The sequence below is a fragment of the Cavia porcellus genome, unplaced genomic scaffold (genome assembly GCF_034190915.1).
Source record: "Cavia porcellus strain 051 isolate PalLab524CR breed Dunkin Hartley unplaced genomic scaffold, mCavPor4.1 scaffold_1, whole genome shotgun sequence".
Lineage (NCBI taxonomy): Eukaryota > Metazoa > Chordata > Mammalia > Rodentia > Caviidae > Cavia > Cavia porcellus.
Window position 1 is genome coordinate 108,409,043 of NW_026947484.1, and position 26,682 is coordinate 108,435,724.

Consider the following 26,682-nt stretch of genomic DNA (forward strand, 5'->3'; position numbering starts at 1 on the left):
GGGACTAGGCTGGGCTACAAGATGAACTCAGGGCCAGCCTGAACTGAGAGTGAGACTCAAAAAGATACAAACAAACAAACACCATTACCTAAAACTAGTGAGGCGGGAGTATTTTATTTCTCTCTCAGTCATAAGACAGCCCTGCTGATGATGTTCCACTCCAGACAGTGGCCAGTGGTCACGCACTGCAAAGGAAAGAGTGATATCACGATCACTTTCCGCTCCAGGGCCCATGATCCACGGCAGAATGAGTGGGCATCTTGAGACATTACAACTGCAAAAATGCAAAAGTCCAGCCAGGTGTGGTAGCTCACGGCTGTAACCCCAGCACTCAGGAGGCTGAGGTCGGAGAATCCTTGCAAGTTCAAGACCAGCCTGGGCTACAAGGTGAGCTCAAGTTCAGTCTGAACTGCGTAGCAAGACCCTGTCTCAAAAAAAGACAAAAAAAAATGCAAAAGACCATTCGAAAATATTATGAACAACCGCACATCAGCAGGTGAGGAAACCTACACTAAGTGCATTCATTTCCAGACACAGATATCTACTAAAACAGCAAAAATGTATGGAAAGCCTGAGCAGATCCAGCATGAGCTACAAGTTTGGATCAGTGAAGTTTTCCAACAAACGACAGCTACAGATAAGGTAGCCTGACTACTGAATTTTACAAATCATCTCAAACACAATGAACATCAGTTCTTTTTGTTCTGTTTTTTAAGACAGAGTCTCTCTTTATAGCCCACTCTGGCCTTGAGCTTGTGATGATCTCCTGCCTGAGTCTCACAAGTGCTAGAATTACAGGCCTGAGCCACAACACCTGGTTCAGTTTTTAAAAATTCTAAAAATATGGAAAACTTAGGAGTTCTGCCAAATTCATCCTATAGGGCAATCCTGACTGGTATAATCACAGACACTCCACACATACACATAGGGAAATCACAAATAAATATCTTGAATCAACATAGATGTAAACATTAAGAAAATACTAGCAAACAATCCAACAGCACATCAAAAAATTATACTCCAGGATCGAGTAGTATTTATCCCAAGATGCAAGAATGGTTCAAAACACACAAATCAATTTAAAAAATTACAGCACATGACCAGACTGAAGGCCAAAAACAATATGACAACCTCTATTGATAAAAAGAATTATCTCTTAATGATGAAAGTCCTCAAAAATTAACTGGAGAAAGCACATGCCTCAACACAACACAGTAAATATCATAAGTCTACAGTCAAAATCAGGGTCCAACGATGGAGAAAAACAACAACCAAAAACTGCATATTCTCACTCATTTGTGGAAGCTAAAAATACGATCACATGGAGACTACAGTACAGACTGACAGTGAGGCCAATCAGTCTCAGTTCCTTAGAGGGACTTAGAGTACCAGAATGGGATAGCATATTTCGGGGAGGTCAGCACCATTCAGAGATTATGTAAGAAACAACAAGGTCCTAGGCTAAGCGTGGAAAGACACCTGGAGATCACCCAGTTCACCATAGGGGCTCAGAGATCTCAGATGTGTGATGTAGACCCAAGTCCAGCCTTGGTTAGCCCAGCAGAGCCGGCCTGGGTCAGCTGGGGATCTGTGAGCAGGGCCCACTGAACCCCTACTCGGCAATGTCCAGCCACCACTGTTTCTCTATTCACTTTGGCTCAGTTTCAGAGAGTTCACTCCCTGGTGTGCTGTCTCCAAGGCAGAAAGGACGTGGTAGAGGAACATGGGAGGGAAAAGATAAAGGCATTAAAGTTTCTCCAGTCAATATTAGCACAAACCTTCCTTTTCAGTGAACTAACAGACTGTATAATTGACTTGCATTTTCCCCCCTTTCCCTTCCTTCCTTTCCCCTTTCCTTCAACCTAGTTCCCTTTTGTTTTTGAATAATTTCTTCCCATTTCATAATATCTATTGTACATTTTAAATCTTACTTTACTCTTTCAGTTTCTCAACCAGGAAGACGATATGAGTCTGATTTATTTCACTTATGTGTATGGTTGCATTCATTTACCTACAAAAGTTTCAAGTGTATCCTTCTTTATGGCTGAGTAGTACTCCACTGTATAAAAATGCCACAACTTTTTTATACATTCCTCAGTCAATGGACATTTAGTTTGCTTCCACGATTTAGCTGTTACAAATGGTGCTGCTATAAACAGGGTGTACATATATTGCTATGGTATGATGTTTTCAGATTTTCTGAGATGATACCCAGAAGGGGATTAGTTAGTTTGAATGGGACCTATAGTTCTCATTTTTTTGAGGACTCTTCACACTGATTTCCAGTGGTTGCACCAGTCTACATTCCCACCAACAGTAGTGAAATGTTCCTTTTCCCCACAGCCCCTCTAGCATTTGTTATTGCTTGATTTCTTGATAATAAACATTCTTTCTAGGGTAAAGTGGAATCTCAGTGTTGTTTTGATTTGCTTTTTTCCCCTTTTTTTGGTACAAGCAATGGAACTCACAACCTTGTGCTTGCTTGTGCCATTGAGCTAAACTCCTGGTCCTAATTTGCATTTCTTCAATGACCAATGATGTTGAACACTCATCACATATTTATTTGCTGTGTGAATGTCTTCATCTGAAAAGTGTGTGTTCATTTAAGACACCCTTTTTGCGGGGGAGGGAAGAAGATGGCAGCTTGCTAGGTGGCTGGGTGGAGAACCTCGCTGGGAAAAACAGCTCAGACACTGGAATTTGACAACATGGAGAGGGCCAGACGAGTGGAGAGGGATTCTTATGACTGCAGGAGGAACTGAGGGTCCCTGATCGGGACCCAATAGCCAAGGATGGAACTGTCTTGACCCTGTGACGTCAGCACAGCACAGCCTAAGCTGCCGAAGGCACTCGCCGGTGGACTGGCTTAGAGGACAGGGGCCAGCACACATTGTCCTTGCGTGCACCTCAGAAAACAGCAAACTGGAGAGGGCAGCAAGCCCCCAGCCAGCACGCTTCAGAAAAACCTTAAGCAATACAAAGAGGGCCTGAGACCTCCAGCACACACCTGTCTGAAAGAAACCATAAACATGACAAGGGAAAGAAGTAAGAGAAAACCTGCAGCCGCTGACCCTGGGAAAATAAGCCCAGGAGAGGTAAATACAGCAGAGAACCAGTGCAGCAAGCATGCAGTGTTAGCCACAACATCAGCGGACTTAAAGAAATGCCTTTGTGACCTGATAGACGAACTTAAGACACCTTTTTGATTGAGTCTTTGAATTGGGGGATCTGATATTTTTTAGTTCTTTATATGTCCTAGATACAAGTCCTTTGTCTGAGGGACAATTGGCTAAACATTTTTCCCACCCTGCAGATTGTCTTTTCACTCTGTTGGTGATTTCTTTTGATGTAAAAAGGCTTTTTTTAATAAGATGAGAGCTAAGCTGTTGATTCCTTGAAGTATTTCCCATGCAGCTTGGTTTTTGTTCATGAACTCTCTGTCTATCCCTTTGTCTTCAAGATTTCTACTTACTTTCTCTTCCAATAGATTTAGTGATTCTATTTTAATATTTAAATCTTTGGTTTATTTTGACTTTAGTTTAGTGCATGGTGACAGACACGGGTCTAGTTTTATTTTTCAGCATGTAAAGAGCCTATTTTTCCAGCACAGTTTATTAAAGCAGCTACCTGTCTTCCGGTGAGTATGTTTGGCACCTTCATCAACACAAAGTGAATTAGTGTTTCTGTAGTTGTGTCTGAACCTTCTGATTTGTTTCACTGATTCTTGGGTCTGTTTTTTTGCTAGTACCATACTAATTTTATCACAGTAGCTTTTTTTTTTTTTTTTTTAGCAGTTTCTGACTATGCAGTTTAAACTGACCTTGAGCTCACTTTGTAGCCTAGGCTGGCCTCGAACTTGCAATAATCCTCCTGCTTCAGCCTCCCAAGTGCTGAGATTACAGGTATGAGCCACCATGCCCAGCTCATGGTAGCCTTGTAGTATAATTTGAAATCAGGGATTGTGATGCGTCTTGCCTTGTCTTTGTTACCCAGAATTGCCTTTGTTATCTTAGGTCTCTTCTGTTTCCAAATGAATTTTAGGAATGTTCTCTCTAGTTCTATGAGGTATCCTAATGGTATTTTTATTCAGTATTGCATTAAATCTGTATAATAGTTTTGGGAGTATGGCCATTTTCACAATGTTGGGTCTTCCTATCCATGAACAAGGGATATTTTTTCATTTTCTAATATCTTCTTTGGTCTCCTTTTTTGGAATACTATAATTTTCAAGATACAGATCTCTTACTTCCTGTGTTAAACTGATTTAAGTATTTCACTTTTTTGGGTGCTATTGTGAAGGGTATGGTTTCCATAATTTTTCTCTCAATGAGTTTGTTGTTTGTGAACAAGAATGCTATTGATTTTAAGTGCTGACTTTGTATCCAGCTACACAACTGAATTTGTATTTAGAGTCTTTTGGTAGAGTTTTTGGGGTCTTCTGGATAAAGTATCGTGTCATCTGCTAATAAAGATATTTAACTTCTTCCTTCCCTATCCTTATTCCTTTTATTTCTTTCTCTCTGATAAGAACTTTTCTTATTTAACTCATTCATTCATTAACATTTTATCATTTTTATTCCCTCCTATTCGTAACTTTATCCTAGGAAACCATTCTGAAATGTTTCTGATAGAACTGTGGGGGACCAGTGGCGACTGAAAAGATAAGCAGTTGAAATATAAATGACCTTTATTTTGAGAATGCGGGGAGAGATGCCCCCGATCCCCTGGGGCACCACATCTCCCCCCAGGGTCGGCCATCTCTCTGTGGAACACATGGAGTGGAGCATATAAGTAGCCTAGGTTGGGGTGGAACCTAAGGGGCATTAGGGATGCACAAGTAGCCATTGATATTCTTTTGGCACCATAGGTAAATTCCTAGGGGTGGGGGAGATGGAGCTCCTTGGTTCTGCCTGAGGCTTTACCAGCTACAGTGTCCTGTCTGGGCCAAAACTCTTGCATATCCCATCTCATGATTATTATTATGAAAAGGGGTGAAGAATTCTCTCTTTACTGCTTCCTGCTGTAAAAGGGTGTTGTACTGTGAGTCAATGGGATGACGGTTGATGCCCAGGTAGAAGCTGGTGCCAGGTGTTTTAGCCAGGACAACTTCACTAGTGAATGCACGTATGTTAGACTGGAAAAACAAAGAGACAAAATGTTATGAGGAGGCATGGCACTGTCATATTTAAGGACCCAGGTGAGGTAGAAGAAAAGGTGTCTTTCATTTAGACATGTCGTTATATCCAGATGATGTTTAGGTAGGATCATTGCCACAGTAAGGTAGAATTTTGAAAATTAAATGTGGGGTTAGGAGGAGTGCAGTTATGAGAGGTGATTACTCCCCCATCTGAAGGGTAAAAGTTAAGAGGGTAGGTAGGTAAGGCTTGTCTCTGGTATGCATGATGTTGGAGTCTATAGGAAATACTGTTAAGAGTCCTGCTAAAAGAATAAGAAATTAGAAACCAAATTGGATAACAAAACATGAGAGCCTGAGAGTTGTGGCTTTGGGGCCTTAGTAAGGCAGAGATGAGTAGGCAACAGGATGGTTAGATCTAGGGCTGGAAGGACACCACTTAGCCTGAGTGATGTGAAACCAGGATGGCAGTCTAGCAACTTTGATCACTGTTGAGGTTGCCAAGAACATCGGATGTGGGTCGCTGTAACCTGGTTGTAGTCCTTGGAATGATTTGCTGTAACAGGACTTTAGTAAATATATCAGTAGTCTCCCTGGTTGTGTGAAAGGCTTTTATGTATCCTGAAAAAGTACAGAAGACAAAATTTATCTGTAAGTCTTGATCAGGGTTGCCTGAGAAATTGGTGAATAAGAAAGGAAGGAGGTGGTCTTATATCACAGAGTAGAGGTTTACTAGTGATAACAGGTGTAAGCTGTTGTGGCCTCAGTGTCTGGGTCAGCCTGTATAAACACAAGGAAATAAAAAGCATTTTTAAGATTTAGGACTGTAGAGTGAGTGGTGGAGGGAAGATTTGGCACCCCTGGGTGGATTGGGAAGAAGCAGTCTGGAATCTGCGTGAAATAGGCCCTGTTTATAAATGGCATAGGTTGACCTTTAATACCCTTAGAGGCTGAGGATTTATTTATTTATTTTTAAATTTTATTTAAGGAGAAAAAGAAAAAAAAACAGAAAAAGGGTACAAATAATACAAAATTTAAAAAATAAACAGTAAGAAATCACTAGTTACTAGATTACACATTCTCATTTTAGAAATAGTTGTTCAAGTTACAAAATTAAAGCATATAAAGTGGACTTTCAAACAGTGAGACTGCAAACAGTTTTGTTCAGTGATCCAACAAAACTCAGTAATATGGTTATCTATCTTATACACTTAAACATATATTCAGTTATAACCTTTAGAGCACTTTCTTTTCTTTTCTTTTGTACAATGACAATTACACATTTTGGGTTTTATTACTCCCACAGTTCTTATTACTTTTTTTTTAAGAGAGTAAAACCAAATGCAACATATCAGAACAGAGTCAGTCAAATCAAAAGGATGGACATAATAGATAATGTAAAAACAAAATACAAGGTGATAACAATGGTTACCATACTGCCTCTTGCTATTTTAAGAAGAATTGCTAGTTATAATAAAATTGAACAAAAGAGTAAAGAATAAAACCAAAACATTGGAAACATTACAGGACTTTAAAAGAAGATAATAGTCAACCAGAATGGGCATCATAATGAATCTTATTGTCTTCACAGTTGTTGCCTTTTGAACTTGGTACTATCAAGCTAAGCAGAAAAGGGGAAAATCAGTCAAAACAAGATGGTGAGGGCAATACAAGGTTTCAAATCAAGTTAATAGGAAATTAAAGTAGGTTACTATAATGTATCATGCTATTTTTTATTTATTTTTCCCTTAATTAAAAAGATAAAGATAAAAAAGTAAATAATTTTAAAAAGGAGATTGAGATAAAAGAGAGCATAACATCAAAACAGCGTATGTCAAAACCTAACGATTTAAGCAAAATAGTGTTTCACCACAAGATATCCTGACATAAAAGTAGTTACCATGGTGTCTCTTTCCTTGAAATCTTTGAGTATAACTTCGTACACTGTAGCACCAAACATATCCGGACAATGTAAAACCATTCAAGAGAATGACATTATTACAGGGTATTTAGAGCCAACTAACAGAAAATGAACAATGGTTTCTGTATAATCTTCTTGTCTATAAAAGTTTTTGCTTATATTATCACATATAATAAAATCCAATAAGATACAACACATTAAGACCGATGGAGACAGAAGAATAAAAACTTGATGGGACTTCAAAACAAGATGATACTAAATCAGCACTAGCTATTATGATGTCTTGTTTTCTCCAAAATAGCTGTTCCTACCATCCAACCTTTTCTGCCTCATTTCTGTTGAACTCTTTTTCTGTCACTAGTTGTCAGTTTGTCCTGTTCATTTCACTTTCTGCTCCATTCATTGTGGCCTCTCTGCCACTCTTTCTGGAATCTTGGTATTTTCCTTTTTTACAATATCCTGAAATATTCTCTGTAGAGTTGAATTGGTGGTTGCAAATTCACCTAATTCCTCTTTATCCTGGAAGCACCTTGTTTTTCCATCAATTTCTAGGGACAGTTGTGCAGGATATATCAATCTTGGCTGGAGGTTGTTGTCGTTCAAAGCTTGAATTATTTCCCACCACACTCTTCGTGATTTGATGGTTTGTGCCAAGAAGTCTGCTGTAATTCTGATGGGTGTTCCCTTGTAAGTGATCTGTTTCTTGTCTCTGACGGCTTTTAATATTCTGTTCTTATATTGGATTTCTGGAATTTTGATTATTATATGCCTGAGTGTAGCTCTGTTTGGGTTGTAGGTGGCTGGGGTCCCGTATGCCTCATACATCTGAGTATCTTTACCTTTTGCTAAATTAGAGAAATTCTCTTGGATTATTTCTGTGAATAGCTTTTGTAGTCCATTCCTTTGTGTCCCTACTTCTTCTTTTATGTTCTTAATTCTTAAGTTATAGATCCTCTTATCATCTCCTAGCCTTTGTATTACTGCTGTTTGTTTTCTTGTTATTTTTAAGAAGTTTTTCATTTCATGCTCCCACATACAAATGTGCCCTCAAGTTCAGATAATCTATCCTTAGTTTCTTTCAAGCTGTTATGCCAGCTTTCGATAGAGTTTTTTTTTTTTCCTGATAATCTCTTTGAATTTGCTTCACAGAGTCTATGTTTTCTCTATTTTCTCCATCAAACAATTTTCCCCTTTTTTTCTGTTCTTCCATTCCACTACCTGTTTTTTCTTGGGTGGTGCTTAGCATTTCTCTAACTATTCTACTTATATCTTGCTTTAGGTCGCTAATAACTTCATTTTTGAACTGGTCTATGAGACTCTGGAGATATCACTTTATATCTATTGGTGCCATGTTTGATATTGCATGTTTCTCAGGATTGGGGGCCTTTCTTGTTGCTCCCTTTTTCCATATTTTTTGTTCCTTCCATACAAGCATATATAGAAGGCCCAGTTTCTTTCTTTGTCGGTTACAGTTTGTTTAAATTGCGCCAGCTAAGTGTTCCCACCCACTACAGTGTACTAGGGAGACACAGACCTGGGCAGCCTATGCTTGGCCCACACCTCCAGGTCAGCCTACTGAAGGCTTCACTGCTAGGGATCACTGCCAGGCGCTGGGACCTGGTTTGGACTAGACTACTGGGTCTTAAGTCAGCAGAGACACCCAGGCTAGGCACTCCCCACCAATCCTGCTTGAGAGGGGAATATGCGGATAGGGACACTGCAGTGTCCTGTTCCAGCTAGTCTGCCTGGTCCCAGTATGTCCTTTGCTGAAGCCTCCTACTCTAATGGAAGAGGCCCCGATCTGCTCACTCACCGCAGGTCGATGCAAGGCCCCCAGCCAGTCCTGCCCTCAACTCCATTCACCGCTTCCCACTCTCAGAGCTTTTGTGCCTCTCTCCTTGCCATGCTGATTGGGACACAGCAGCAGCTATAGGAAATTCAAATCGCAGCTTCCAGTGGCACGGGCTCCAGCTTGCGCGTCGAGACCTTATCTGTTCCTGTTATAGCAGTGGGATTGAGTTTCCAGTTGGTTTCTCTCAACCTAGTTTGTTCCTGGGTCGGCAGGGCATATCTCCCGTGCTTAGGGCTTCTCACCCCACACCATTCCTGGATTTTAAGTGGGGTATCTCAGAGAGCCTCTGTAGCTGCTGCTATCTATGAGGCTGAGGATTTAATATAGCGGCCTGAAAACTCAGGAAGAACTCTGTACATATGGCTTCTATGTCCACAAATATAGAGAATGTCTTACCTGAGACTTTTAGTGGGACCTGGACTCTGAGATGGACATTCATAAAGGGGTCTGTTTTTGGCCCTGAGCCCCGTCAGTCTTCAGCAGCAAGTTTAAGCAGATCTATCGGCGATGAATCTGGCAGTGATGGCATTTCCTGTGAGGGCTGGAAGTTAGGATGGCTTACCCACTCTCTGGTGGCTAGGACAGTCCAGTAGCCCTGGGGTAAGGTCCCAAAGGAATGCCAGGATGGGGCACTCTATTGCCCAATGTCTTCTGCTGCATTTGAGGCATGGTCCATGGGGGAGCCCAGGCAACTCCACCTTGTGTTGGTTTACCTGTCTCAGAACTCCAAGTGTCACAAGTGTTATTGTTATCTCTGTTGTTAAAAACATGAAAAGCCATATTAAGATCTCTATGAGGGGTCCCATTCAACCCAGGTATTCCCCTTCTGTGTATCTTCCCAGAAGGATTGAAAAACATCACACCACAGTGACATATGTGAAACCATAAGTTTCAAAATATACAATAGTCACTGTGAAATGGAAGGAAACTGTTCAATAAAAAGAAGAAACTAAGATAGGGGAAAAGAGAAAGGATAGAAGGGAAAAGAAAAAAATGCAAGTTAGTTATACCATTAGTGTCACTTAGCTCACTGAACAGGAAAGGTTGTGCTAATATTGATTGAAGTAATTTTTATGCCCATATTTTGTACTTGAGTGACTAAAGATAATGTTGTGTAATTTATCAACAATTGTTACTTTTTCATTAAAAAAAGATCTCTATGAGGTTTGAAGGTCAAGTTTTGCCTTTTTGTTGTGGGATCTGGAATACAGAAGAAGGTATCTGTAGAATTAAGTAAGATGCAGGAGTCAAATATAATCAACAGGGTATTTATAATTTTAGTAATGACTTCCCATAAGGAGGACAAGGTCCAGAGAACTTTAGGAACTGACATGTTATTTATGTCATATATATGAGTATCTCTTTATGTTATTAAAATGTCTAATGCCATCTGATTTTTGGAGGATGGCCTGTTTAATTAATTTTTTAATCTTTTTAATAGGAGAGAAATCAGCTACAGTGTTATTTAATATCAGTTGAATATAGTTAATTATGGCTCGGTGGAGGGCTGAGCCAGGGCAGGCAGATAGGCTGGGAAAAGGTTTAAGTTTGGCTTTTGCCACAGTGTTGGTTTTGCTGTTTTGTATATATCATACAACCTTTGTCCTGGAAAAGAGCTAGTGGTTCCCCGCAAAAGGAATGTAAAATTATTTTTTAATTTTAGTTAAACAGGAGATTGGTGACAATACAGTATAATATAGGCACTAAACTTAACATAGAACATTACTGGTTATTTATAGTAAAAAGAATTAATAAATATCTCTTAATTTTAGTTGTTAAACGTTTAGGATATTACTGACAGTTTTAATTGATAAACAAGGCTGGTAAAATTACCAGGGGGCCACTTTCCCATTTATCAGCCAACGTCTTGTCTATTGCCGGCTTATTTAACCTTGATTAAATGGTTTGAGAATGTAAAAAATAGCATCTCTGAGCCAAGCTGCTGAGCTGCTGTTTATCTGTGTTTGTGGTCCGGCGTGCTGGCAGAGCACGCCCAGCATGGGGGTGGGACACGCAGAGTGAAGGCGGGGTGAGCACCAGGACGTAGTGCACAGGGCGGGCTGAGACTGCCCCCAAAAATGCATTCAAGGTGGTAGCAGCGCAGGGGAGCTTGGAGGGCAGAGCTGGGAGGCGGAGTTGGGATGCAGCATGAAGCTGGGACTGCTCCTGGAGGCGTGGCTGGTGGCTGGGCCAACTCGGAGCTGAGCTGCCACGTGGAGCTGCTCACGGGGTGCGCAGATTAGGGCATGGTGTAAGAGCTGAACCCCACGTGGACCTGGAGCGCCACATGAGAGCCGAGATACCACGTGGAGTTGGGGCGTGGCATGAAAGCTTAAAGCAGCAGTATCTCTAAACATTGTTTGGGCACATCTCCCATCTTGGCGGGGGAATGGGTTGGCATGTGGTGGAAAAGGGGAAGTGGTGAGAAGACAAAGAGACACTGGCAGGAAAGGACACACATTCTCAAAACAACAGCTTAAAGATAGAGAGTTTTGTAAACTTGTCATCAGTGTGATAAGCTATAAATAGGTATGTTTTTTGGGGGGAGGGGACAGGAAGTGGTCCTCAAGATAAAATGTGGTGTGGGGTCTGGTCCACAGAGTTATAGCCAGATGAAGCAACAGACCATGGTCTACTAAGTTTAAGTTGTCACATTTTACTGTAGACCGATTGGTATTTTATGGTTCCAAAGCTCGTAATAATTGTCCATCACCAATATATGAGTGGATTTCACGTGGGTTTAGTAACAGTTCTGCCTGTGAGAACTTAAAAAGCTCTGAAGGATGTGAGAGTCTCTCAATGTGGACACATGCTGGGCCAGGAAAACTCTGCCTGGGCTATCTGAACCCAAAGGACATGAGAGTCTCCCAGTCTGGACACAGGTTGGCCCAGAAAGACTCTGCCTTGGGCTATCTAAGGACGTGAGAGTGTCACACGAACCCACAGAAAGGGGGAGAAAACCTGCTTGGGGCCTGGCTCAGTGGCAGTCTCCTGGGGTTGCTCACCTGTGGTAAATTGGATCGGTGTTGTTTGCGAGCCGGCAATGACAAATTTACAGCTCCTGACTGTAGAAATGAGGAATTAATGCAGGATGTAGTCCAGTCCTGGTCCTGAACGGCAGGGGACTCAAACTGGGAGGATCCCAGGAGTCTCTCATCTCCGTTCCCGGTCAGGGAACCATATGATAGAACTCTGGGTTGACCAGCAGCGGCTGAAAAGATAAGAAGTATGAAATATAAATGACCTTTATTTTGAGAATGCAGGGAGAGACACCCCCGATCCCCTGGGGCACCACATCTCCCCCCAGGGTCGGTGATCTCTCTGTGGAACACGTGGAGTGGAGGCATATAAGTAGCCTAGGTTTGGGGTGGAACCTAAGGGGCATTAGTGACACACAGGTAGCCCATTGGTATTCTTTTGGCACCATAGGTAAATTCCTAGGGATGGGGGAGATGGAGCTCCTTGGTTCTACCTGAGGCTTCACCAGCTACAGTGTCCTGTCTGGGCCAAGACTCTTTCAGTTTCAAGGTCAGCTTTTAAAATATATGTATACTATTGTAAATTATCCTATGTGCAAGCATTTTAAATATTCATGACCCATGTATATGTGTATGTATACATATATGTATATGCATGTATGTTTATATCCATAGCTTTATCACTTATCTTTTCTCCATGAATACTGAGCTCATTCAACCCAGCTATTCACTTTTGCATGTCTTCCCAAAAGATATAAAAACACCACACCATAGGGATATATGTGCATCCATGTTTAGAACAGCACAATTGGTTAGATCTTGGACACAACCTAGATGTCCATTGACTGAGGAATGTATAAAAAAGATGTATTTTTAAAAAGTTGTGTTATTTTTATACAATGGAGTAGTACTCAACCATAAAGAATGATAAACTGGGGAGCCTCTGGTGTTTTACTGAGACCCTCGACATACTAGGACCTGGTGTGCTGGGAAACCAAGCAAACACTCCCTTCCCTGGTGAGCACTGTGAGCCTGCTGGCACGTGGGCTGAGAATCAAACATCACATCTCCCCCCCATTAGCAAGTGGGAGCCAGTGATCTGGACACTCCTTGAGAGGCTGACCATAGGCAATGTAGCAAATAGGGGGGACTTCCTTCTACCATCTCTTTGAAGGCAAATACTTTTATCCCTGTTTAGCTTTGTTCTAATTAATGGTGTTATTTTAGTCTGTTTCATTTTGTTGAAATTGAATATACATGAAAGCATAGACAGCTATTTTGAAGAGAACGAGAGATTGTATGACAGCCATTAGTGACTTCCCTACTGGATGGTTTTGAAAACTTAAATCACCTTCCTCATTCTGTTTGGATCAGTTTTACACTATGTTGTTTTGTATGAATTCTCTGTATGCGAAGACATGGACAACTATTTAGAAGGAAACAAGAGACAATATGGTAGACAGTGAAGATCTCAGGTCATCTAGCTTTGAAATTTGTATCTCTTACATTGCTTTCTTATGTCCTATTTTGTTCTGTTTTGTTGTGTTTAATTTTATCCCCTCTAAAATAAAAAAAATTTATATAAAAAAAGAACAATAAACTGGATACTTGTATAGGTAAATAGATGCAATTTGAGACCATACTCATTCATAAGTGAAATAAATAAGATACACATGTGTAAACATCATATTGTCTCACTAGTGTGAGAGGCTGAAACAACAAATGTGTGTATATATATATATATATATAATATATATATATAATATATGTATGTATTTTTTAAAGGTGGTTATAATACCATTTTCTCTGAATTCACTGAAGAGAAATATTTGCATTGGTATTGTTAGGACAATTGAGTGCAGATGTCTTGTGCTCTGGGTGAATCATTTGGGGATAATAATGCATAATGTATGTACCATTGTTGCCCCCTGATTGACGTGTTCTGAAATTTTGTTTTAGGGTTCCTTGTTTCCTTTTTCTGCTTAAAATAAAATGGATTTGGCAAAAAATATATAAACCTTATGTTCAGTGCCTTTGAATTTTGTTCAAGTCATTTCTTGTCTCTGGGTATATGCATTCTCTTTACCTTGCCTTTGAACCCTTTATAATTTTTCCTTTCATATTTGGATATTTAGCACACCTACAGTCCCCATGGAGGGTTTGGAAGAGTTTGTTTCATAGAATGTTACATGCAAGCCAGTTTACATCAGTGATTTATGGCAACAAACTTTCATCTCTGGCTCATGTTTTTTGTAAAACATGAGTTTGAGGTGACTCTGACCCAAAATACAGCTTGAGTATGGACCTGAGCCCCCCCACCAGCTTATATATAAATGTATGTATGTTTTAATATGTTTTGTCTGATAAGTATATTTCCCTTGCCTCTATATTATATTTTAAAAGACTGGCTAAATTCTGAATGGGTTTATATTCTTCCATACATAAAACTTAGAATGATTTTGTGAGTGGTGGTAGTGATCATTGTTGTATGAGACTGTCTTTTTGTATAGTCCAGGCTGGGCCTTGAACTCACTATGTAGTCCAGCTTGGTCCAACACACAGCAGTCCTCCTGCCTCAGTCTCCCAAGTGATTGTATTACAGGTGTGCACCACCATGCCCAGCTGAAATTTAGAGTTTTTGAGTTGCTCAGTAAATTCAGTTGTTCATCAGTTTTGATCATATGGCTGAACATATTGGTAGGTTGTCTGATAATGAACTTTGCTTTTGTGTCTCATTTTAGCCATACTTTTTCATGACAGAAAAGTGAACAGTGAGCAAATATGCACATGTCATGCTATTTCTGAACATCCTTCCTCTTTACCTTTCAATATCTAAGTTGCCATCCAGCTGTATAAATTATACAAACTTCGTATCACTTTACACCCTTTTTCTCATTTCCTTCTCTATTGCTACTTCCTTAGTTAAGGTGTTCAGTATTTTGCACTGAGGTATAACTCCTTTTCACATTATTCCGTGTCCCCTTTTGGTTACATTTTTTTATTTTAAAGAGGATAAAACCAAGGAAAATAAAACAGAATAAAATCAATCAAAATAAACCAGAATAAGTGATACAGGATTTTCAAACTTTATGAAATCAACAACAGTGAGTACAACGCCTTTGTTTGTCTTCAAAATAGCTGCAGATACCACCGTCAAACATACTAAAAATCAAACAAACAGAATAGAATAGAAGCAATAAAAACAAAACAATAAATGTAATAAAGGACATCAAAACAAGCCAGTAGTAAATACATAATGGCTTTCCCTAACACATCTTGCTATCTTTTAAATAGCTGCTCATGCCATCAGAGTTAACATAAAGCAAAAGAGGACAAAAACCCAGCCCAACAAAACAGTGGAAATGATATGGTTCTGGGTGGGGATCTCCTCCTCCCAGTGGGACCAGGTTGTTTCCCTCCACAGTCCGCAAATAGCGCTGACTCACACAGACTGGCTTGGGTCTCTCCCCAAGCTGGCAGCAGCCTGTGCATCTCCTTCCCTAATTTTGGGCATCAGGTTTTTTGTCTCAACAGGGAGAAAAATGTAACGAAAACCAGCCGCCAGATATGGTGGTGTATGCCTGTAATCCCAGCATTTAGGAGGCTGAGGCAAGAGGATCATTGCAAGTTCTAGACCAGGCTGAGCTACAAAAGTGAGCTCAAGGCCAGCCTGAACTGAATAGTGAGACCCTGTCTCAAAAAGACAAAAGAAAAAAGTTTTGGCTTGACCTGAGTGCACAGAGTTACATACATCTTTGGGGTCACATTTTAATGCTTCCAGTGTAATGTTTTAAAAACACAGATCAGACTCTTGAGATCCAATTAGCATTCCCTGAGCACTTTTATATTAAATATGACTTTATGTATTTTATATGAATTTTTCTTTTGCAGAATTCCTACATATATATTTGATGATTTTATATTATATAAAAACTCCATTTAATTTACATTTTTTCTTTTTTTAAATTTTATTTAAAGAAAGACTAAACAAAACAGAAAATAGGTAGAAATAATACATATGTTCAGAGAAAAAAATGAACAGTAAGAAATCACTAGTTGATGTTTACATATTGTTGTTTTACAAACAGTTGTTCAAGATATGAAATTGGAACATGTAAAGTGGGAATTCAAACAGCGAGACCGCAAACAGTTCTGTTCAACTATCCAACAAAAAGTAACATGGTTGTCAATCCTATACACTTAAACATATATGCAGTTATCCATTGCTTCATTTATGTTTAGATTTAAAAAAACTAAAGCAGGTTAAGATCATTCTGAACAAAGAACAATAGAATTGCTGGATTTCACATCATGACACTCCATGATCAGCACTGGGTACTATAGTGTCTTTTTTTAAATTTAATTTAAAGAAAGATTAAACAAAACATAAAATGGGTAGGAATAATACATAATTTCAAAGAAAAAATGAACAGTAAGAAATCACTAGGTTATGATTACACATTGTCTTCTTACAAATAGTTATTCAAGATACTAAAGTGGAGCTTATAAAGTGGGGATTCAAACAGTGAAGTTGCAACCAGTTCTGTTCAACTATCCAACAAAAACTTAGAAATATGGTTATCAATTCTATACACTTAAACATACATGCAGTTATCCATATCTTCAGTTATGTTGAGAATGAATAAACCCAAGCAGGCTAATATCACTCTGAACAAATAATAATACTATTGCTGGGTTTCACATTATGACACTCTAGGATCAGCACTGGGTACATTAGTGTCTCTTTTTCTTCAAAGTATTTGTTCATTTCATCATGTGTCAAATGATCAGTTCTCATAAACTGTTTATAGATTCTACACATGCATGACTCAACATGTATTTCTATCTTTTCTATATTAGAAGGAGAAACAAAACAAAGCAAGGCAAAACAAAACATATTCCTATAAACACATGAAATGAAATAAACCTATAAGACCATTGTATGAATCATTCTACCATAGTTCCTGTGTTGTCTCTTGTTATCTTCAATAGAATTGGCTATATCATCAGATATAGTATAATTGAATATGTCAGTACATAACAGTATTAATAAAAACACAACTTTGTATATATTATAGAACTTCAAAAACTGGCAGTTATCAAGCCAGAATGTGTATCGTTGCATCTTGTCATATTCAGTGCAGTTGCCTATACTCTCAGACTTGATACTATCAATCATATCAGTTTTGAATGAAATCTTCTCTGCCTCATTTCTGATATGCTCTTGTTTTCCATCAGTTATTTGCTTATCTTCTTCATTCTGCTTTCTGCTCCATTCACTAAGGCCTCTCTGTCACTGTTCCTGGAATCCTAGTATTTTTCTCTCTCTCTAGAATGCCCTGCTCTATTCTCTGTAGACTTGGATTGGTGGTTGAAAATTTCCCAAGTTCCTCTTTGTCTTGGAAGCATCTTGTTTCTCCATTAATTTCTAGAGACAGTTTATCAGGGTATATCAATCTGGGATGGAGGTTATTTTCTTTCAGGGCTTGGAATATTTTGCTCCAGTCTCTTCTTGACTTGATGATTTGTGTCGAGAAGTCTGCCATTATTCTGATGGGCATTCCTCTATAGGTGACCTGTTTCTTGTCTCTAACAGCTTTTAATATTCTGTTCTTATATTGAATTTCTGAGATCTTGATTAGCATATGCCTGAGTGTAGCTCTGTTTTGGTTGTAGATGGCTGGAGTTCTGTATGATTCATATATCAGAATGTCATGTCCTTTTCCTATGTTCGGGAAGTTTTCTTTAATTATTTCTGTGAATAACCTTTGTAGTTCCTTTGTTTATATCCCTGCTTCTTCATTTACATTTTTTATTCTCAAGCTGTCTTCTAGCCTTTGCATTGTTACTGCTTGTTTCCTTGTTATTTTTAAAGTTTTCCCTTTCATACTCCCACATTGCAAAATTGTTCTCCAGTTTGGATAATCTATCCTTAGTTTCTTTCAAGCTGATTTGCCATCTTTCCATAGAGTTTTTAATTTTCCCGTGCTCTCTTTAAATCTGCTTCATGTACTCTATATTTTTTTATATTCTTCACTAAATGGTTCTCTCCTGTGTTTGAGTTCCTCCCTTCTTTTGTCTGTGTCTGCTTGAGGAGTGTTTAGTATCTGTTTTATTAATCTTCTTATATCTTGCTTTATTTGGCTAAATATCTCACTTTTGAACTCATCTATGAGGTCCTGAATATATCTATTTATGTTCACTGGTGCTGTGTCTGATATTGCATGTTTGCTGTTCTCATTCTCCTTTGTATTTACCTCTCCTGGGTCAATGTTCTCAGGATTGGGGCCTGGGGACTTTTTGTTGTTGCTTCCTCTTCTCATCTTTTTTTGCTTCTTCCAGGAAGCCCCAGTTTCTTTCTTTGTTGGTTATAATACTTCTGAAGCACACTGGCTAGATGACCCTTCACACTGCAGTGTGTTAGTGAGTTGCAGACAGGGACTGAGTATGCTGGCCCCTCCCCTCCAGATTAGTCAAGTGGCTGTGGCCTGCACTACTGTATTACTTTGTGCTGCCTCCCTCCGGACCAGCCACTGGGCTAGTGTGGTTAGTGTGCACCATCGCTGTAGGGACTTGATCTCAGATAACCTATTGGGTCTCATCCAGGTCATGTGACCCAGGTCTAGCTCACTTCACCAATCCCATTCAAGAAGGGAACAATTGACTGAAGTTACTGCTGCCCCTTGTACTTGCCAGTTCTGCCCGATCCCAGAATGTTGTCCGCTGGGGTCCCCCTATTTATGGAATGGCTCAACTCCCATCACTCACCACAGGTTGATGTAGGCTCCCCACCAACTCAGCTCTCCACTCAGCTCACTGACCCCCAAACTCAATGTAACTGCGCCTCCAGTGAGTTGAAGCTGTGGGACCTTGGACGGCTTGGCAAGTCAGGGCGGGCCCTCAGCAAGTCATGGTGGGACCCCCACAAGTCATGGCGGGACCCTGGAAAGTCATGGTGGGACTCTGACCAGTCATGGCAGGACCCCCGGGCAGTCACGGCAGGACCCTGGCCAGTTGTGGTGGGGCCTTGGCAAGTTGCGGCAGGAACTTGGCCAGTCGCAGCAGGACCTCTCAGCAAGTTGTGGCAGGACCCCGGCAAGTCACAGGGTCAGCCAGTCACAGTGGAACCTCGGATGGTCAGCAAGTCACCTTAATTTCTTCTTGGGACTAGAGAATTCATCTCTGTCTGTTTGGGGCTCCCCACTCTGTATTATGCTGAATTCTAAGTTGACTATCTCAGGGAGCTTCTGTAGCCAGTTGTTGTCTATCTGTCATCCTTGCTCCTCCCCTAATTCACATCTTTAATTGACAGCAGTTATTCATTTTGGCTTTTAATCTCTGCTGAATATGTAATTGTTTTATTATAAATTCATATGGCTTACTTGAATGCTCTCTCTCTTTTCCTTGCTCATTCTTGCAGAGATTAGTCTGTTTTGTTAACTTTTTTGAAAACCAACTTTGGGCTTTATTGATTGCTTTTGTTGTCTACATCACTGAACTCTTCTTCAGAGCATCTATGAGCTTTGTTCAGTGTTCCTTGGTATTCAGAAGTTCTTTTTTCTTTTTTCCTTTCTGAACTGGGAATCAAACTCAGTACCTCATGCTTGCCAGGCAGGCGCTGCACTGCTGAGCTAAAGCCTTGGCTCTTTGTTTTTATGTGAACATTTTCCCTTGATTTTTCCTGAAATGCCACCTTATATAAAAATGGGGGGAACTACAAGAGAGACTTCAACACAGTTTGTACTACTTTTTAGCAAGTACAACAGCCAGAAAAACTGCATCAATGCAAAAAATTTGAGCAACAAGACAAAAATTCACCTGGTATAATTCTATAGAGTTCTGCATTCAGAAGTTGTGTAATACAACACTGAATACACCTCACAGGTTTAATATGCAGTGCTCTTGTTGTTAATCATCCCTGCTATTTTAAATTATAACATAGTTTCTTCTTTGGATGCCCTAGCAATATGTTTTAAATCAACATATGAAGATTAACAATTTCTGTGTCATAAAAATTTTAGATTAGTAATACTGTGGTCAGAGAATGTAAACAGGGTCTATGTACTATGCCTCCCAGTTTTGAAATTTGTTGAGACTTGCTATCTCAGAATTTCTTTTTCCTTTTCTTTCCTTCCTTTTAAAATTTTTATTTATTTATTTACTTTTGAGATAGTGTCTTTCTATGGTAGCCCAGGCTGGCCCAAAACTCATGGAGATCCTCCTGCCTCAGTCTTTGAAATGCTGGGATCACAGGCATGTGCCACCATGCCTGGTTTAAGAACAACTTTCTACCTTTCTTCAGACATGTTTTTTTTAATATAGAAGTATATTTTTTGTGTATTATAGTTATACCAACTTTCTTTTCAATATAGTCCATTTACCTTAATTTAAAAATTACTATTTAATATCGCAAATATTAAGAATTCATGAAAGTGACTTCCAGGAGAACATGGCAGATAGATAACAGCAGCTACAGAGCAGAAGCTCTGAGACCTCAGCAGCTCTGAGATAACCAGCTTAGATTCCAGGAATGGTGTGGTGTAGGGAGTCCTTTCCAGGAGGAGATAAACCCTGCTGACCCAGGAACGAACTAAGCTGCGAGAAACCACCTGGAAATGCAATCCCGGTGCTATGACTGTAACAGCTAAAAGTCTCAGTGCCAAAGCTGGAACCCACACCTCTGGAAACCGTGGCTTGAATTTCCTGCTGCTGCAGCTGCATCTGAATTAGCACAGTAGGAATACAGACGTGAAAGCTCTGAGAGTGAGAATCAGCGAACCGAATTGAGAGCAGAGCTGGTGGGGAGTGCTGCATCAACCTGCAGTCAGTGAGAGGAATGGGGACCCTTCCATAGACTAGGAGGCTCCAAAAGAGGACATTCTGGGACCAGGCAAACTAGCCAGAACAGGACGCTGCAGTGACTTCAGTCACATATTTCTCTCTCAGGCAGGGTGGGTGGGGAGTGCTTGACCTGGGTGACGCTGGGGACTAAGACTCAGTAGGCTAGCCCAAACCAGGTCCCTCCACTTGGCAGTGTACCCTACTGTAGTGAAGTCTTCAGCAGGTTGACTGACCTGGAGGGGTGGGCCCAACATAGGCTGCCTAGGTCTGTGTCTCCCTAGTACACTGCAGTGGGTGGGAACAGCTAGCTGGTGGATTCAAATAAACTGTAACTGACAAAGAAAGAAATTGGGCCTCCTAAATACGCTTGTATGGAAGGAACAAAAAGTATGGGAAGAGGGAGCAACAAGAAAGTGTCCTCGGCCCCCAATCTGAAGAACACTGATCCAGGAAAGGTAAATGCAAAGGAGAATGAGGACAGAAAACATGCACTATCAGACACAGCACCAATAGACATAAAGCTATATCTCTAGGACCTCATAGACAAGTTCAAAAGTGAAGTATTTAACCAAGTAAATCAAGACATAAGTAGAATAGTTAAAGAAATGCTAATCACCTCCCAAGAAAAAACAGATGGTGGAATGGAAGACAGAAAAAAAGGGGAGAATTGTTTGATGGAGAAAATAGAGAAAATGTAGAATAAATGAAGCAGGTTCAAAGAGATTACCAGGAAACTAAAAACTCTATTGAAAGCTGGCATAACAGCTTGAAAGAAACTAAGGATAGATTATCTGAACTGGAGGACAGATTTGTAATGTAGGAGCACGAAAAGAAAAACTTCTTAAAAATAACAAGGAAACAAGCAGTAACAATACAAAGGCTAGAAGATGATAAGAGGATCTATAACTTAAGAATTAAGAATGTAAAGGAAGAAGCAGGGGTACAAAAAAATGAACTGCAAAGGCTATTCACAGAAATAATCAAGGAGAACTTCCCTAATATGGGAAAATGTAAAAAAATACTCAGATCTATGAGACATACAGGACCCCAGCCACCTACAACCTAAACAGAACTACACCTAGGCATATAATAATAAAAATTCCAGAAATCCAATATAAGAACAGAATGTTAAAAGCCGTCAGAGACAAGAAACAGATCACTTACAAGGGAACACCCATCAGAATTACGGCAGACTTCTCGGCACAAACCATCAAATCATGAAGAGCATGGGGCAAAATAATTCAAGCTTTGAAAGACAATTACTTCCAGCCAAGATTTATATATTCTGCACAACTGTCCATAGAAATTAATGGAGAAACAAGATGCTTCCAGGATAAAAAGGAATTAGGGGAATTTGCAACCACCAATTCAACTCTACAGAGAATACTGCAGGACATTCTAAAAGACAAAAATACTGAGATTCCAGAAACAGTGGCAAAAAGGCCACAATGAATGGAGCAGAAAGTGAAATGAAGAAGACAAACTGACAAGTAATGACAGAAAAAGAGCTCAACAGAAATGAGGCAGAAAAGGTTGGATGGTATGAACAGCTATTTTGGAGAAAATAAGACACCATAATAGTTAGTGCTGATTTAATATCATCTTGTTTTGAAGTCCAATCAAGCTTTTGTTCTTCTGTCTCCATCGGTCTTAATATGTTGTATCTTATTGGATTTTATTATATGTGATAATATAAACAAAAGCTTTTATAGATAAGGAGATAATACAGAAACCACTGTTCTTTTTCTGTTAGTTGGTTTTAAATACTATGTAATACTGTCATTCTCTTGAATGGTTTTACAGTGTCTTGATATGTTTGATGCTACAGTATATGAAGTTATAGTCAAAGATTTCAGGGAAAGAGACACTATGGTAACTACTTTTATGTCGGGATATCTTGTGGTGAAACACAATTTTGCTTAAATGGCTATGTTCTGACCTGTGTTGTTTTGTTGTTATGTCCTCTTTTATCTCAATCTCTTTTTTTATTATTTATTTTTATATTTTTATCTTTTTAACTAAGGGAAAAAATAAACAAAAAATCGCAGGATACATTATAGTAACCCACTTTGATTTCCTATTAACTTGATTTGAAACCCTATATTGCTCTCACCATCTTGTTTTCACTGATATTACTCTATTCTGTTTTGCTTGATAGTACCGAGTTTGAAAGTATAGGCATAACTGTGAAGACAATAAGAATCATTATGATGCCCATTCTGGTTTGACTATTATCTTCTTTTGAAGTCTTGTAATGTCTCCAATGTTTTGGCTTTATTGGCTTTGTTCTTTACTGTTTTGTTCAATTTTATTATAACTGATGATATAGACAATTCTTTTTAAGGTAGCAAGAGGCATTATGGCAACCATTGTTGATCACCTTGTATTCTATTTTCACATTTTGTACTATGTCCATCCTTTTGATTTGACTGACTCTGTTTTGTTATGTCACATTTGGTTTTATTCTCTTCAAAAAAAGTAATAAGAACTGTGGGAGTAATAAAACACAAAATGTGTAATCGTCATTGTAAAAAAAGAGAGGAAAAGAAAGTGCTCTAGGGGCTGGGGATTTAGCTCAGCGGCATAAGCGCCTGCCTTGCGAGCAGGCAGTCATGAGTTTGATCCCTGGTACCGATCAAAAGGAAAAAGATAAAAAAAAAAAAAAAGAAAGTGCTCTAAAGGATATAACTGCATATATATTTAAGCGCGTAAGATAGATAACCACATTACTGAGTTTTTGTTGGATCATTGAACAGAACTGTTTGCAGCCTCACTGTTTGAATGTCTACTTTATAAGCTTTAATTTTGTAACTTGAACAACTATTTGTAAGATGACAATATGTAATCTATTAACTAGTGATTTCCTACTGTTTATTTTTCTGCAATTCTGTATAACTTGTACCCTTTTTCTGTTTTTTTCTTTTTCTCCTTAAATTTTTAAAAAAAGAATTCATGAAAGTATAAACAATGATATAGTGAATCCATTTAATTGGATAATTATCAACACTTTGCAATCTATTCTATTGTAGTTTGGGCTTGCATTTTCTTTTTTAATAGTGATGTTGAGTATGATTATTGGCCATTTCCTGATTTCTGGCCATTTCTGTATCTTTGGAAATGTGTCTATTGAAGACCTTTTCTTAATTTTTGATTGAGGTTGTTTCCCTATTGTCAAGTTGTAGTGGTTTATTATATATTTTGATCATTAACCCTTTTTACTTGATATACAGCCTGTAAATATTTTCTCCTGTCCTATAGATTACCTTTCTGTTTTGTTTACTTTGCTGCACAGATGTTTTAAAAATTGATGTAATTTCATTCATCTGTTTTTGCTTTTGTTTCCTGTGTTTTTGTTGTTAATCTAAAAAATCATATCCAAATCTAAAATCATGAAGCTTTTTCCCTGTTTTCTTCTAGGGAGAAAGTTTATAATTTTAGGTCTGATGTATACATGTTTAACCTTAACTCATCTTGAGTTAATTTTTTATTGACATAAGGCAAAGTTCCAACTTGTTCCTTTAGCATGTGGATAACATTTTTCTGGAACCATTTGTTGAAGTAATTATCATTTCCCTATTGGAGCCTCTTCAAATTTGCAAAGATCTTTTTTTCTGCCACCAAGGACTGAATGCAGAAGTGCTCTACCAATGAGCTATGTTGTTGGTCCTTTTCATTTATTATTTTGAGAAAAGTCTTGCTAAATAGCCAGGCTGCTCTTGAATTTACTATCTTTCTGCCTCAGCCTCCAAAGCGCCTGAGATTATAGATGTGAGCAATCACATCTGGCTTTTCTAATATTATTTCACTGTATATGGCAAGAACCTACTTCTGGGCTCTGCATTTTGTTCCATTGGTCTACAGATCTGACCTGGTGCCAGTACTGTATTGTCTGTAGTTTTGTACACACAGGTTTTGAAAACAGGGAGTAAGAGGCTTCCAGCATTGTTGGGTTTTGGTTTTTTATTTTGTTGTTAAGATCATTTGATTACTTGAGGCCCTTTGAAATTCCATACTCATTTTAGGATGGGAGATCATGACATTCTTTTATTCTATGTGAATCCATGGGCCTACCAGGGTGTTGTAATCAGGGGTTGTGCAGAAAACAATTAGAATCAGGACATGGAGTTTATAATATTGTTTTATGATGGTCACCGAGAGTTAACACAAGAAACTGCAGGAAATCTATCTGCAACACCTAAGACATAGAATATTTAGTCAAGGGCCTAACTCCCACAGCAATGTCCCACATGAGTCCAGATGAAGACTCAGAGCTCATGACAATGCCTCCCACTTGTCCACCTAGAGGTCCAGAGCCCACAAGAAGGACTCACGCCAGTCTCTTTTACAGATCCATGCAGGGAAGGCCCAAAGGTCAGCAGTGGGAGCCAGAAAGTCCATGCCAGCAGGATGAAGGAGCTGTGCTGATGGGATGAGGGTTCTACACTGGAGCCGAGAAGTCACACTCACAACAAAGACCAGGGCTGTCCTGAAAGGCATCACAGCCATCCTCAGCAACACGGAGGCCCCGAGTTCCTCCAATGATAAGCACAATCGAGTACATGCCAGGAAGCCAGGGTGACGAGTTCATCCTGGAGACCAAGTGGTACACGTCTTCCCCTCTAGAGCCAGGAAACAATGCTAGATGTGAGGACGAGAGCTTCTCCAGGAGAACCAATGGCTCAAACGGCAACTCGTAGGAGAACCCACAATGCCTTAATGTCTCAAAGCAATAGCTTCTCCTCCACATCTTTATTTATGCTGGCAACTTTCCTCAGGTGGGACATCTACGCTCAGTGCCATGCTGATGTAATCCAGCTGGCGTTAAGCTGACCACCAGTTTGTAATCCATAACCCATGGGAAATATTTTATCCAAAAAGAACTTGTTTTTGCCTTCTCATTAGGAGCCAGCGTCCTCCCTGAGCTGCTGTCCACGCCTGCAACTCATGTCACCAGGCAGGGTTTGACTGTGTGAACAGAAGCGTTGAGTGAACTTTGATAAAGTCATTCTGCAAGAGCCAGTCAAAATAACTAAACCAAATTCACCTTCAGCGGGAACACATTTCCCACTAGAAGCTAATTCCATCCCTGGAAAATCAGCCATTTATAAATCCACAGGCCTGTGATCCACAAAGACAGTGATAGACAACAGAGAGAACAGAAGCACTCAGGACATCAACAGTAAGTAGTACACAATATGCTCCTTTCCTGAGTGTTGATCTGAGTAAACGGCCTTTCTTTTTCCCCAGTTTTTATTTTTTATTAGTACATAATGTTTACATTCCTCGTGTGGAGTTGGTACACGTACACAACACATCCCCATTCTTTTTCCATCCCCTTCTCCTCCCCTCCCACCTTGTCCTCATTCAATGCCCCTCTGTGGTAAGAGCTACCATTATCATCTAACAAAAACTACATTTCAAGTGGGTCTGACCAGAAGATCTCACCACAACCCTCCTAGGATAAACCCTGTATCTAATTTAACACAGAGAGGGCAAGAACCGGGATCGTTCTCTAGTGGCATCACCAGCTATCAGTAGAGTTTATGAGAAACAGTTTAATAAAAGGTTAATTATAATTTAGCCTCAGCCAGAATAAGAATGGTGAACCCAAGTACAATTCAGATTGGAAAAATATGGTAAAACTTTGCCTCAACAGTTTCCCAATAGGGGTGATCATTGATAACTGTCTACCTCTTGATCATAAGGGAGAAATACTGTGTTCTTATTCCAACAATGAAAATGAATTATTGGCATCCCTCCTAGGAAAAGCATACTTAAAAGTTAGGGGACAATGATTTCCCAGGATCGAATTCAAATATTGATCTTCATACACTGCTCAAGTGGATACTGGAAATGGTTGCTGAGCATTCAGAGATCCAAACTCTCAGTAAGAATAATTCTGTCAAAATGCTTTCTCAGTCAAGGTTGGTGGGGCATGGCTGTAATCCCAGCACTT

The 26,682-nt window shown here is 39.5% G+C and overlaps 1 pseudogene; it reads left to right on the top strand.

Moving 5' to 3' along the window:
* Nucleotides 1-26,682, top strand: part of LOC111754249 (calpain-7-like) — a 29,699-nt pseudogene that overhangs the window by 407 nt on the left and 2,610 nt on the right.